Source organism: Sitodiplosis mosellana, unplaced genomic scaffold (genome assembly GCF_009176505.1).
Source record: "Sitodiplosis mosellana isolate CC-2019 unplaced genomic scaffold, AAFC_SMos_1.0 Smas_scaffold_5, whole genome shotgun sequence".
Classification (NCBI taxonomy): Eukaryota; Metazoa; Arthropoda; class Insecta; order Diptera; family Cecidomyiidae; genus Sitodiplosis; species Sitodiplosis mosellana.
In genome coordinates, this window is record NW_022595248.1 from 639,431 (window position 1) to 649,473 (window position 10,043).

The 10,043-nt window shown below is 38.8% G+C and overlaps 1 protein-coding gene across 1 annotated transcript in view; it reads left to right on the top strand.

The window, feature by feature from the left end:
• Positions 1-3,801: 3,801 nt before the first annotated feature.
• Positions 3,802-10,043, top strand: part of LOC129566776 (roundabout homolog 1) — a 78,837-nt gene continuing 72,595 nt past the window's right edge. Inside the window, exon 1 of the mRNA XM_055443003.1 lies at positions 3,802-4,837. The gene's annotated coding sequence lies outside the window, so the exon portion shown is untranslated. The remainder of the gene's footprint in view (positions 4,838-10,043) is intronic.

Below are 10,043 nucleotides of genomic sequence, written 5' to 3' on the forward strand. Positions count from 1 at the left end.
GCGAAATAGAAGAAAAAAAAGCAGCAACAACAACATCATCGAAGTAGAAAGAATGTTTGCTTTGATTTTACGTGTAATGTGAGGCACACAGTGTGTTCTATTTGAATTGTACGTACACAATGTGTAATGTATGTTTCACATTCAAGAGAGAGAAACGTTTGGTTAGTGCACCGCATTTAATCGGACTATCGTCCTATCGCATAAAATTGCCAAGCTCATGCACCATTTAAGAACATCGACACCGCAATTTTGCCGTCTTTAGATTTTTCGCATCACACAAACGATGGCTAATGATTGGTATTGCGCTCTTGTATTAAATGCGCTCACCCAAACCGCCCGAACTCTCTCTCTCTCTCGGAACCAAAGCAAGCCAAAGTCGAACAAGAGAAAACAATTTCTTTTGCGGGCACGTTTCAGTTACTCTGAATAGCGTTGTCGTCGCCGTCGTCGTTGACCATTGCCGTTGTGTTCATCGCGGAAAATAACATGTGTGCTTTGACTCTTCGGCCAATCGTCAAGCGATTATCGTAAATAAATCGATTTAAATAGCCGCTGTGTGATCAATGATTGTGTTACGTACACGATATTTCGATATGAAATAAAAGCATTACTTGTTTTCAGACCGTTTTCGCACACTGAACTCTCTTGTTCTTGTCCATTGTGTGTGTTTGTGTGTGTGTGTGCTCGACCAGTCCGCAGCGACTACTCGATTTCTCAGGAATGTCTTGTTCGAAAATCGTCTAATGATTAATGTAATATGTGCAGAAAGTGTAAGAATTTCCTTGTTCTCCCCACAATCGTACTATCGGTGTGCATGTGAGTGTGTATACAAGACGGTTTTGTTTCTTTTATATTTTTTGCTTTTTATTGAATTGCTGCTTCTCTTTTTTTTTCATTCACAAGAACCGAATTCAATACAACAAACGGTCGGCATATTGAATTCATAGATTTTCGATCTTTGCGCACATATCTACACATTGTTTAACATTACCCAATCATTCCGGGCCATAAGAAGCGAAACAAACTTGGCACACAATAATAACAATGAGCCGAACTGAATGAGGTTGCAGCGCATATAGAGAGAGATAGAAGGAAGAAGCATCTTCTATGAGTTGTTAGAAGATATGGCCAACAATGGCAAAACCGAATGTCACACAATATAATAAAAATAAGTAATATAATGTTCGATTTAAAAGGATTTTCTTCGCTTCACCGAGCGATAGGCAGAGAGAGAAAAGGAAGAAGAGAGCGACACTAACACAATATGATTTATTTAGCATTTTTGTCTCTTGTGCATCGTTCATTCATGCAACTCTCTAGCTTCGACACATACTGCAGTTTCGGCTTTGCATGATAAATGGTTTGACTTTGGATCGAAAAACCATTCTTAGGCAAAAGGAACGAGAGCAAGCGAGAGCGAGAGATCGATTTTGAAAAAAGAGTGTGGTTTAAGATAGGCGTTCCGTGAAAATTGCATTTTTTCCGGATGACACTAAAATATATACGGACAAAAAATGGAAGGAGATGGTGTGCAATCGAACGATGGGAAAACTGCACTTCTTAAGCAAAATATCTGTGTCATCGATATATTTTTTTCTCAGTTCATTCAGTTTTTTTTTTTAAATAAAAAAAGAAGGTTTTATGACCTGTTACGATAATTTTTTTCGACAAAAGGAAAGGCAAACGATAGATAGAACGAGAGGTTTTTCTATCGATGTTTTTTTTAACATTTTTATGCTAGAACGAACTTCCTTCAGCCTCATTCATGCATGCACAGTGCACACATAACAACACACCAAAAATCCCTAGTCCAGTTGAAAATTCAGTAATCGCTGTCGATGAATTGCCTCTAATCAATTCAGCCCGAGAAACTGTTGCCCATTGATGGACGGTTTATACACAATATCCGCCACCAGCCAGTTCGTCTCATTCATTGAAACCAGAAGCGCCGACAATGACGACGACGACGAGCGTGAGCAAATTAATGCAAAAACTTAACGAAGCACAAACGATAAAGGAAAAAAGCCGAGAAAATCGCTTGATTTATTTAGCATACAGCACATGTTGCGTTTCTCACACGCATCATCCACACATGCACACATACATACACACACAGGAAAAAGGAGCACCGAACCATCAGTTTATTTGGCACGTCCAAGCAAAGCGACCGGTCACATAGCCGTGTGTCAGTATGTATGAATGTGTATTATTCGAATCGTATGTGGCGAGAAAAAAAAGACGAAAAACGATAATAAGTGCTAAATACCAATTCACACTGTAATTTTGGACGGAGCTGGGTGCTAAAACACCGTAGCGCATTGCATTCTGGCTTAGAGAGTATAGAGTGTTATTATACCCGATGGTGGTGTAGTAGTGATGGCTGTGGCAAATGCCATTGCCTCATATAAAATCATCTCATTTATATTTCAACAGAATTACATAATGCGAGCATTCGCTTTCGCCATCGCCGTGTGCAACATACCGAATAAATACACACATAGTGTAGTCTCGTCTCGACATGTTCAAGCCCGAGATTTTTCCGAGATCCTTACGGCAATAGTGGAACGTATCATTGGCGTTACAATCCTTCGAATTACACAGACGATAAAACGACCAACCAACCAACCAGCCGACTACAATGTTTATTCAACTCAAAACGAACACATTGACAATTTCACAAAACTTAAAACGACACACAGGGCAAGAGACAGCGAGAGCGAGTGAGAAAAAAAAACGAATAAAACGCAAAAACATTGTGTCAAACTTCAAAAAACGCTTCCCTTTCTTTTCGTACATGCATCTAATTACCTTCCTTTTGCATTGTAACCAAACCAACGAAACCAACTACCCTCGTGTTTATTTTTTCGTGCGATGTGCTGTGGCCGTGCAGCGTGCGCGTAGCAACACAACGGAAATATGCCAAAAATGCGGCGTCAACGGCAACAGTAGCGGTTTTTTTTTCCTATTCTGTCATTGTTACGACAACAAATTGATTCAGCGAAACGACAATCACACAACAGCAACACAAAAAAAACCGTTTAAAATAACAACAAGCAACGAAGACGACATCATCATCCTAATACCCCTAAGTTCTATAGAGTGATTTCTTTTCTTTGCCTTGTGCAAGAGGAAGTAATGTCGGTATGGAGATGTTTTGGCTAATTTTCCTTACGATGCAGACACATTTTTCAAAGAATAGTTTTAATTTCTTTTGTGCAGGCAGAATACGGCGACGACGAAGCAACGAAGAAATTCGACTAACGTATGTTATGTGTTTTGTCGCACGATCGTCCATGCAACATGTAACATGCGGCAAGTGACATGACACGGAGCGAGAGAGAATTGAAAGAGAGTGCATTTGTTGCTTTCATGAGTTCATAAGGCACAACACGGAAACGTAAACAGCGCTGCACCGAACGACAATCCTCCGAGAGACCGGGAGAAAGCAAGAGAGTCGAAGCGCCGAGCGACACACTGCATTCGATCCAAACATACAGCGTTTCATTCAAAACACATGGCTATAGTCGTTTCCATGCGAGAGCACATCGCACACATGGCATATTCACTGCGTCTCTCTTTTATGCACGCGTTCACTTCTCGCAGACTTCTTTTATTTTTCACCCTCGTTGTTGTACATCAGTTTACAACTGTTTGGAATACGCACTGTGATTTTAAGCGAGCACACGACTGCCGTTTGCGTTGCATGCACCGAGCGCACCGAGAGTGTTGCGATTCTATGCGTCTGTTTCGCATATATTTCGGGTCTCGGGCACTGAAAATAAACAACATTGTGCAGTTGGGAATCAATGTTGAGAGCACAGTTCAGTAGAGCTTTGGCTGCCGGTACGTTAAGACGTCGAAGAGATTTTCGCTCTCGTCATTTTCAAAACATTCAATATTTTGCTGTAGGTGAACACAGAGAGTGGAATAACAAAAGTGAATAAAATATCGTGCTAGTGCATTATACATTAGTCATTCTGGACAGGGCGATAACATAAACCGTGGAATTTTCTCTGTTTTTTCTTCTGTTTTTTTGTAACGAATAAAAAAAAAGAGAAGAAATTGTCTAAGTTTTTCAAGCTATTAATTGCTCACTGGGGACATTTTTGTTTCGTTTAATTTCGACGAATTAACGACAAACCAGGAGATGAAAATTTAGTCATTTGTAAACATATGCACACGACGACGACGCATTTTCAGACAAGAACACAAACACACACAACAAATTCATTGAGTGCTAAGTGATTTAAAACCAAAAAAAAAGAACGAAAAACAATCAAAACTGATCGAAAAAAAGGAAAAAAAAAATAGAAAACGTGATAAAGATATCGAGCTGGAATATGAAACAGAAAATAGAAATATTCTGGACAAGTAAATGCAAGGTGACAACCGACATCTGATGCACTTTTTTATGAGTTTTCGACTGAAAAAAAAAACTGTTTGATAGACTTGAAGACAGTGCTTAACTGTTTATTCAAGAGACAAGAGTGCTGAGATTGTAATTGTTTTTTAAACGTAACAGCCAAAGAGCAAACAGAACGAAGACGTGTAAAAAAAAAGAGAGACCAAAACGGAACAGTGAACTGTTTTATTGATCGGAAGTGTGAAGTTGAATTTACCGAGTGGATATTTTATGATTTCTAAATAAAATCGAAAATCGGTGTGTCGGTGTGTTTCATTTTGAGAGTTGAAAATCTGTGAAAAATTTTTCTTGTTTCGGCACAACACGCAAACGGGCCGCGAGTAATACACATTTCGTCAAATAGGCAATCCGAAGAAAAGATAAGAACTGTCACAAATCTTTGGGATTAATACATCACCGCAACAGTTTTTGTCGGTGAGTGTTCGAGTTTTTCTGCTTCTAATTTTTTTTTATTCTGTCATCTATATCAGTTCCATTAGAAAAAATGCAGACACACGATAATTTAAGTAACAAAAATAAAGTATCATCGATTGTTGGAATTAATCCAGCAAGAGAGATAGAGAGTGTTTGACGTCAAGTTTAATGCTTATTGCACACAGGAATTCAAAGATTAGATCGACGACGAAAGAAGAAAAGTTGTTGGCATTTTTTTAGCGCTTCAATTTTTCATCGTCTTATTCTCTATTTAAAATATTCGGGCTTCAATTGAGAACGCATTTTCAAACGCTATTTCTCTATCTATATTTATGAAGATTACTTCACCACAAAATTGACGCTTGCCACAGAAGATAGAACAGTCGAATAGTCTGGTGTTTGCAAACATGAACCAGAATTCAAATCTATGCATCGATGAAAAATGTTTCCATGTACTACTGACTAATGTATTTGAAAACCAGAAAAAAAAAGATAATTTGTTTTACCGTTGTATCGTCGAAATGGTTGTTGCGTATCAACACAGAGATATTTTCTGTCGCTTGGACACTTTGTAACGATGTATAAATGTTTTTCGGTGCAATTCGGAATTAAAAATTTCAATTACTGTCCCAAATTAATCATTCAACAATGCTATAAGCGGATAAAGAGAAGCGGAAAAAATCATCATATTTGGTTCAGTGTTTTTGTACGGTGAAAGCAAGCGGGGAGAGCGAGTGTAAGTGGAAGAGAGTCGTAAACGTTTGTCAGAATTCATTTCGTTTGATATATTTGTCTGTCGAGTTGTGTTTCATATATGACGTACTTTTTATTGCACGGTCATTCCATATCTCCCTTTTTTTTCGTCCATGAAAAAGCCGAACTGAACAAAAACGAAAAAAAAATAAATTTCTCGAACCGAAAAAAAATTGAAAAATAAACTCGAAATGCATTTGCTGCAATTTACAGGAGCATAAAAATTATTGTAAACGAAAAATCGTAAAAAAATAACATTACACTTTTCGCTTCGATTTCCAATCAGAATGCTCGCACTCGCATGCTGATGTGATAAGCTAGAAAATTTAATTAAGTCGGTCTTAAAGTATTTCTCCAACCTTTGGCCTCTTCTCGCTCTCGCTCTTCGACTAGCTCGTCTCACTGCTCCTTCGATTTGAATATATATATTTTCGGTTCTTTCGGCACGAACAACTTCCAGGAAATTGCATTCTCGTGTGATGTGTACGTACATAGGGAAAAGAGCATAATAATAACAACGAAAACCGAACACTTAACCGAACATGATTTATTGATTTGAAATTTGAAATGCATGAATCATGGATTGATGGAGCCGCGAGGCAATGTTTAGCGCTTTGCGTTACTTTTAACCATTTAAAAGAATTGGAACCTCGAACGTTGACGATGACGATGGTCGGGGCCCAAGTAAGAAATGAAGAGAAGCGTAGAGAAAAAAAAAGTGTATCCGCGCGCGCGGTGTGCACAAATAACTTCTATATACATATTCTTATCTAGATGTGTATCAGAGTTTTGTGGCAAAAGCTATGAACTTCTTTCTCTCTTGGCGCACCAAGACGAAAACACAACAACAACACCAACAAAAAAAAACATATGAAAATTGTGCAAATTGATGACTTTATCGGTTGCGGCAAACGGTTTGTGCCAAGATTTAATTCCTACATATTCATAGCATTTCGCATGCGGTGGTGGCGGCAGCAGCTGCAGCAGTTGTTGCTGTTGTTGGCGGCCGTGTTACTGAGGTCGTTATCGTTGTTGTGTGCATAACAGCAGTTAGAGAAAGAGAACGTGTGTGCATGCCTGCTATCAGACTATTAATTTTTATACGGTTCGGGTTCGGTTCGGTTTCGATATGGAATATACATATATTCGACTAAAGGATTAAATGGATGAACATAATAATAACGTGATAGTGCAAAAGTGAGGTGAAATTGAAATATGCAATAATTTGAGTTCAAATATATCGACTCGGTATTACAAAACGGGCACTCGTTCGTTCATTCGTTCGTTCATTCGTTTCGTTTCACCTAAACTCAAAATGCCATGCATGATATTTGTGCCCATGCCAATGCCGTGAGTGTGTGTGTACAGTCGTCCCATTGTTGAAAGCAAAAAAAAGAAAACAGATAAAGAGCAGATAGGTTTGGTTCTCTTGGTTCACCGTTTGTGTTTGCCTTTGCTTGTGTACGCTCGGTTTTTGCCTACCGAAGTGTGTTTCTCACTATGCGTGTTTTTTTTTCGCTCTGTGTCTCACTTTGCAAGCCTACGAATGTGATTTGTGATACGTACGTTTCGATGGTATTTCGCTTGGAATTTAATTGCAAATATGGGTTGGATTCGTTATAATTGCGGTATCACCAGTCACGTTCCATCAGTTGCTAAAGTGTAGAACAATTTAAATGTGTGCGGTTCGCACAATCCACTCACTCACTCACTCACACGCAGACTTTGTTTGCACTCGAAATATTCTTTATCCAAAGCGAGATCATCAGCCCTTATCCGTGCGATGCTGAAGTGCATATTCAATGTGAGCGCTCGCGCTTTTGTTTGGTGTACGTGTGAATTGATGAAATGCGAGTAAGTGAATAACAAAATGAGGTGCTTCAGTCTGGCTATCACAATGATTTCATCTGGACACGCTCATCTAGAAATATGGCCCAGAACACAGTGTTTACGCGGTCAAAACGGTTTTTGCTTCTGCACAAGGAAAAAAACTCATTTACTTAACTTACTCATATAATTTCATCCGAACGATTTTCTGTCTTGCGTCGAATAACTTTTTTTTCATTGAATTTCATTTCGCGAGATCACATTGAACTTCTTAATGCGTATTGATATAAGTCACTTCTGTCCGTTGTTTTGCGCTAGTTTTCTGAATAAATTAAGACAAACTGGACTCGCTCTGTCTCTGTTGTCATGAATCTATGTGCTGTTTTATTTCTTTCGTACCTTTTTCGGTTCGTTTTTGTGCGCGGCACAACGATGTGATTATGTGTTAAATCTTCCGCCACATGCGAAAATGCATTCCATTTATTTTGATTATAACTTAAATCCAATAGCCGCAAGCGATGTTTTAGATTAAACACGACGGACTTGGTGCCGTTTTTTTTCCCTTCATCCGTATATTTCTTTTCTTCACCTGAAAAGTATAATTTCGAATGGAAAAAGGGAGTAGAACAAAAAAAAAATTATGCGTATAGCCGTGAACGAGGCGAATTTCTCACAGGACAGAAATTCCGCTGGAATCGAATTTCGAATTGGCCTGCAGTGGTGTTTTTTTTGTGTGCATTCAAACGAACAAAAATTAAACTGCCAACAAATGCACACACACAAAAAAAAAACAAAAACGACGAAGGTTTAAACATTTTCGCCCATTCATTCATATATGTGTCCGAGCCAATTTGCATCAACGCTTCGTTTGGTTGGGCCATTTTCAAGGTGAAAACAAGACGAAATACATTCGAGTCGATCATTAATATTCAATTTCATTGGAAATTGCCAGGTTTCCATATCTTGATACAACTTTGCTAACATCATTCATAAAGTCTCGCGGGTGAGCGCACAGCACTCAACGTGGCCCAAAGACACATACCGCTCTCACATGTTTAAATATTGAACCAAAACGTGTGTTATCACAAGATTTACGATGCGTACAAAATTTGAATAATATTTTTTATTTTCGGAGTAAGCGTCGTTCGTGTGTGTGCAAATTACGGCATATGCACATTTCTCCATCTAATGCGCCTTTTTCGCCTTAATTCCAACGTTCTTTTGTTCTTTAGCTGGCTCAACACTCAAGAGCACTCCAACTTTTCAGAAGATTATTCAAAATGCCCGTTTTTTTACGATGTTTAGAGCTGTTTTGGTTTTTTGTACTTAACCGAGAGAGAGAGAGAGAGAGTCGCACAACCATTCAATGAAAATTGATGCTTAAAGTTGTGCGTTCATTCTCATTTTCATAAGTTATATACAGAAAACGGTTTCGGGTCTTTTGCACGGTCGTTGTAGTTGCTGTTGCCGCATCCGTTCTGTTCCACATCCTATACACTCATTTAAGCGCTGAAATGTGCTTCGCTTAAACCATAAATGGCTTGAAGTCGGAATGTATACACATATCCACTGAATGTATGTAAATATAAAATCATATTTTGCCACTGCACACACATTATAATTATTGCCATTATTGTTAGTTTGCATACATATAACGGCGGCATGACTCAAGCGATATGATGCTGGTTGCGATAGGACCATGAGCTCTATAATTTCGAGTGTGTGTGTGGAGTATAAAATATTAGAAGTCTTTTACGGCATGTGTTCTCGTTCATTCGGCTCGGCTCTTTCGCTCAATCTCACAAAAACAAAACAATTTTCGTGCTGATTCAACAAAACCACGCGAAAGCGCACCCGCTCAAGACTATTAAACGACTGGTTAACTCATTGCGGTGCCAATGGTGAAATGCTCTCGAATTATAAAATTTTATTGGATCGATAAGATGAGATTCGTTTTATTTGCGCACAACAAATTCCATTTCCACTTTGATGAGCTTCTTTCGTCGACTGATGTGGACGCTGATAATTGTGTTTTTTGTATTTCGAAAAATTGCGTTGCATTTTGGTGTGCCGGCGTGAGCAGTGAGTTTTTATTTTCATTTTCGAGAGCTAGCGAGCACACACACATTCAGCCTACGGCCATCCAGCAAATTCCAGTTTTATTGCACTGTTTGCAGTTTAATATTATTAGTGCATCAATCGATTGCTTGGCTCGTTGATCTTTTTTTCTGTGGCTATTTCCATGGAATGTTCTTCTCTCTCTCTCTCTAGCGCGCGAGCTCTCTCTCTCTCTCTGTGTCTGTGCATTCTATCTGGCTCGTGGCATGGCCACCTTTTGCCATCACCACTATTCATTAAAATGTGTGTACTTTGTGGAGTGCCCCCCCCCAAAAATATTTTATTAATTCGTTGGAACGCAGCGCGCACAGCACATACATCAAGCCATGAGTTATGGCCAATCAATAAAAACGCTTTAAAATTGACCATATCAAATAGCATACCAAAATCAATTACAATACTTTAATTGAATCATAAAAACATTCCGGCCGGATCTCTATTGGAAAAATAAAGAAAACCCTCACACACACACACACACACACACACACACACACACACACACACACAC